The following is a 5,000-nucleotide window of genomic DNA, read 5'->3' on the forward strand; positions in this document are numbered from 1 at the left end:
AAAGCCAGCATATTATATAAATAGTGAAGAAAAGGCAAAAGCTTACAGCACCTGGTATTCCCAGGCGGTCTCCCATAAAAGTGTAACAATCGGCCTTATCAGCCGAGTTACAAGACTAAAATGGGGTCAGATTTAACTGTGAGAGATGACTAGTGGTTAAAAGAATGAGACATAAAAGAAAATTGGTTTAAATAGGTTTGGTGTATTTACAAGGTTTACATAAAAGACTTTAAAACAACACGATAAAACTAGGGTCAACTCTGTTAAAAGAATACAGTTCATTTGTCCATACCCTAAAAACAGGTAAACTCTGTTAAAAGAATACAGTTCATTTGTCCATACCCTAAAAACAGTCCAAGAATCCCAGTGTGTTGATAAGTCCAATGTGAGTGTCCACCAGTGTATATACAATCCACAGAAAGTGTAATCCAAATTTTGCAGGTGGTGAATGGAAAGTTGAGCTCTAAAATTAGCAACTCCTCAATCCAACAGTTTGGTGACTGTCCTTTGTTTGTCATGCTGCTCTCTTATACAGTTGTACTTCCTGCTTCCTGTCATGTGTCTAGTCACATGACAGGCCAACCATCCATTTATTAAAGACACATACACTTAAAATGTTAAGAGTAATAAAATGGCCTAAAAAACATGTAAAACACTTAAAACTCTATAATACATTTAAATGATTGTAATAAATAGAGCGGTAAAACACGTCTTTCTAAAAGCCAGCATATTATATAAATAGTGAAGAAAAGGCAAAAGCTTACAGCACCTGGTATTCCCAGGCGGTCTTCCATCCAAGTACTAACCAGGCCCGACGCTGCTTAGCTTCCGAGATCAGACGAGATCGGGCGCTCTCAGCGCGGTATGGCCATAAGCGAGGGCTGCTCTAAAAAGTGGGCTATTTAAAGATCAGCCTCCGTAAAAGCCAGCATATTATATAAATAGTGAAGAAAAGGCAAAAGCTTACAGCACCTGGTATTCCCAGGCGGTCTCCCATAAAAGTGTAACAATCGGCCTTATCAGCCGAGTTACAAGACTAAAATGGGGTCAGATTTAACTGTGAGAGATGACTAGTGGTTAAAAGAATGAGACATAAAAGAAAATTGGTTTAAATAGATTTGGTGTATTTACAAGGTTCACATAAAAGACTTTAAAACAACACGATAAAACTAGGTCAACTCTGTTAAAAGAATACAGTTAATTTGTCCATACCCTAAAAACAGGTAAACTCTGTTAAAAGAATACAGTTCATTTGTCCATACCATAAAAACAGTCCAAGAATCCCAGTGTGTTGATAAGTCCAATGTGAGTGTCCACCAGTGTATATACAATCCACAGAAAGTGTAATCCAAAGTTTGCAGGTGGTGAATGGAAAGTTGAGCTCTAAAATTAGCAACTCCTCAATCCAACAGTTTGGTGACTGTCCTTTGTTTGTCATGCTGCTCTCTTATACAGTTGTACTTCCTGCTTCCTGTCATGTGTCTAGTCACATGACAGGCCAACCATCCATTTATTAAAGACACATACACTTAAAATGTTAAGAGTAATAAAATGGCCTAAAAAACATGTAAAACACTTAAAACTCTATAATACATTTAAATGATTGTAATAAATAGAGCGGTAAAACACATCTTTCTAAAAGCCAGCATATTATATAAATAGTGAAGAAAAGGCAAAAGCTTACAGCACCTGGTATTCCCAGGCGGTCTCCCATCCAAGTACTAACCAGGCCCGACGCTGCTTAGCTTCCGAGATCAGACGAGATCGGGCGCTCTCAGCGCGGTATGGCCATAAGCGAGGGCTGCTCCAAAAAGTGGGCTATTTAAAGATCAGCCTCCGTAAAAGCCAGCATATTATATAAATAGTGAAGAAAAGGCAAAAGCTTACAGCACCTGGTATTCCCAGGCGGTCTCCCATAAAAGTGTAACAATCGGCCTTATCAGCCGAGTTACAAGACTAAAATGGGGTCAGATTTAACTGTGAGAGATGACTAGTGGTTAAAAGAATGAGACATAAAAGAAAATTGGTTTAAATAGATTTGGTGTATTTACAAGGTTCACATAAAAGACTTTAAAACAACACGATAAAACTAGCTCAACTATGTTAAAAGAATACAGTTCATTTGTCCATACCCTAAAAACAGGTAAACTCTGTTAAAAGAATACAGTTCATTTGTCCATACCCTAAAAACAGTCCAAGAATCCCAGTGTGTTGATAAGTCCAATGTGAGTGTCCACCAGTGTATATACAATCCACAGAAAGTGTAATCCAAAGTTTGCAGGTGGTGAATGGAAAGTTGAGCTCCAAAATTAGCAACTCCTCAATCCAACAGTTTGGTGACTGTCCTTTGTTTGTCATGCTGCTCTCTTATACAGTTGTACTTCCTGCTTCCTGTCATGTGTCTAGTCACATGACAGGCCAACCATCCATTTATTAAAGACACATACACTTAAAATGTTAAGAGTAATAAAATGGCCTAAAAAACATGTAAAACACTTAAAACTCTATAATACATTTAAATGATTGTAATAAATAGAGCGGTAAAACACGTCTTTCTAAAAGCCAGCATATTATATAAATAGTGAAGAAAAGGCAAAAGCTTACAGCACCTGGTATTCCCAGGCGGTCTCCCATCCAAGTACTAACCAGGCCCGACGCTGCTTAGCTTCCGAGATCAGACGAGATCGGGCGCTCTCAGCGCGGTATGGCCATAAGCGAGGGCTGCTCCAAAAAGTGGGCTATTTAAAGATCAGCCTCCGTAAAAGCCAGCATATTATATAAATAGTGAAGAAAAGGCAAAAGCTTACAGCACCTGGTATTCCCAGGCGGTCTCCCATAAAAGTGTAACAATCGGCCTTATCAGCCGAGTTACAAGACTAAAATGGGGTCAGATTTAACTGTGAGAGATGACTAGTGGTTAAAAGAATGAGACATAAAAGAAAATTGGTTTAAATAGGTTTGGTGTATTTACAAGGTTTACATAAAAGACTTTAAAACAACACGATAAAACTAGGGTCAACTCTGTTAAAAGAATACAGTTCATTTGTCCATACCCTAAAAACAGGTAAACTCTGTTAAAAGAATACAGTTCATTTGTCCATACCCTAAAAACAGTCCAAGAATCCCAGTGTGTTGATAAGTCCAATGTGAGTGTCCACCAGTGTATATACAATCCACAGAAAGTGTAATCCAAATTTTGCAGGTGGTGAATGGAAAGTTGAGCTCTAAAATTAGCAACTCCTCAATCCAACAGTTTGGTGACTGTCCTTTGTTTGTCATGCTGCTCTCTTATACAATTGTACTTCCTGCTTCCTGTCATGTGTCTAGTCACATGACAGGCCAACCATCCATTTATTAAAGACACATACACTTAAAATGTTAAGAGTAATAAAATGGCCTAAAAAACATGTAAAACACTTAAAACTCTATAATACATTTAAATGATTGTAATAAATAGAGCGGTAAAACACGTCTTTCTAAAAGCCAGCATATTATATAAATAGTGAAGAAAAGGCAAAAGCTTACAGCACCTGGTATTCCCAGGCGGTCTCCCATCCAAGTACTAACCAGGCCCGACGCTGCTTAGCTTCCGAGATCAGACGAGATCGGGCGCTCTCAGCGCGGTATGGCCATAAGCGAGGGCTGCTCCAAAAAGTGGGCTATTTAAAGATCAGCCTCCGTAAAAGCCAGCATATTATATAAATAGTGAAGAAAAGGCAAAAGCTTACAGCACCTGGTATTCCCAGGCGGTCTCCCATAAAAGTGTAACAATCGGCCTTATCAGCCGAGTTACAAGACTAAAATGGGGTCAGATTTAACTGTGAGAGATGACTAGTGGTTAAAAGAATGAGACATAAAAGAAAATTGGTTTAAATAGATTTGGTGTATTTACAAGGTTCACATAAAAGACTTTAAAACAACACGATAAAACTAGCTCAACTATGTTAAAAGAATACAGTTCATTTGTCCATACCCTAAAAACAGGTAAACTCTGTTAAAAGAATACAGTTCATTTGTCCATACCCTAAAAACAGTCCAAGAATCCCAGTGTGTTGATAAGTCCAATGTGAGTGTCCACCAGTGTATATACAATCCACAGAAAGTGTAATCCAAAGTTTGCAGGTGGTGAATGGAAAGTTGAGCTCCAAAATTAGCAACTCCTCAATCCAACAGTTTGGTGACTGTCCTTTGTTTGTCATGCTGCTCTCTTATACAGTTGTACTTCCTGCTTCCTGTCATGTGTCTAGTCACATGACAGGCCAACCATCCATTTATTAAAGACACATACACTTAAAATGTTAAGAGTAATAAAATGGCCTAAAAAACATGTAAAACACTTAAAACTCTATAATACATTTAAATGATTGTAATAAATAGAGCGGTAAAACACGTCTTTCTAAAAGCCAGCATATTATATAAATAGTGAAGAAAAGGCAAAAGCTTACAGCACCTGGTATTCCCAGGCGGTCTCCCATCCAAGTACTAACCAGGCCCGACGCTGCTTAGCTTCCGAGATCAGACGAGATCGGGCGCTCTCAGCGCGGTATGGCCATAAGCGAGGGCTGCTCCAAAAAGTGGGCTATTTAAAGATCAGCCTCCGTAAAAGCCAGCATATTATATAAATAGTGAAGAAAAGGCAAAAGCTTACAGCACCTGGTATTCCCAGGCGGTCTCCCATAAAAGTGTAACAATCGGCCTTATCAGCCGAGTTACAAGACTAAAATGGGGTCAGATTTAACTGTGAGAGATGACTAGTGGTTAAAAGAATGAGACATAAAAGAAAATTGGTTTAAATAGGTTTGGTGTATTTACAAGGTTTACATAAAAGACTTTAAAACAACACGATAAAACTAGGGTCAACTCTGTTAAAAGAATACAGTTCATTTGTCCATACCCTAAAAACAGGTAAACTCTGTTAAAAGAATACAGTTCATTTGTCCATACCCTAAAAACAGTCCAAGAATCCCAGTGTGTTGATAAGTCCAATGTGAGTGTCCACC

The 5,000-nt window shown here is 38.5% G+C and overlaps 5 non-coding genes across 5 annotated transcripts; all 5 read right to left on the reverse strand.

Moving 5' to 3' along the window:
• Positions 1–757: 757 nt before the first annotated feature.
• On the reverse strand, positions 758–876 carry LOC141311919 (5S ribosomal RNA). Its single transcript, XR_012349184.1, has one exon. It is a non-coding gene; the product is annotated as a 5S ribosomal RNA (ribosomal RNA).
• An 801-nt stretch (positions 877–1,677) lies between these two features.
• LOC141317850 (5S ribosomal RNA) lies at positions 1,678–1,796 on the reverse strand. The gene has a single exon (XR_012352203.1). It is a non-coding gene; the product is annotated as a 5S ribosomal RNA (ribosomal RNA).
• Positions 1,797–2,597: 801 nt separating this feature from the next.
• On the reverse strand, positions 2,598–2,716 carry LOC141317862 (5S ribosomal RNA). Its single transcript, XR_012352215.1, has one exon. It is a non-coding gene; the product is annotated as a 5S ribosomal RNA (ribosomal RNA).
• An 802-nt stretch (positions 2,717–3,518) lies between these two features.
• LOC141317874 (5S ribosomal RNA) lies at positions 3,519–3,637 on the reverse strand. Its single transcript, XR_012352226.1, has one exon. It is a non-coding gene; the product is annotated as a 5S ribosomal RNA (ribosomal RNA).
• An 801-nt stretch (positions 3,638–4,438) lies between these two features.
• Positions 4,439–4,557, reverse strand: LOC141317886 (5S ribosomal RNA). The gene has a single exon (XR_012352237.1). It is a non-coding gene; the product is annotated as a 5S ribosomal RNA (ribosomal RNA).
• Positions 4,558–5,000: the final 443 nt, after the last annotated feature.

The sequence above is a fragment of the Garra rufa genome, chromosome 1, assembly GCF_049309525.1.
Source record: "Garra rufa chromosome 1, GarRuf1.0, whole genome shotgun sequence".
In the NCBI taxonomy this organism is placed as follows: domain Eukaryota; kingdom Metazoa; phylum Chordata; class Actinopteri; order Cypriniformes; family Cyprinidae; genus Garra; species Garra rufa.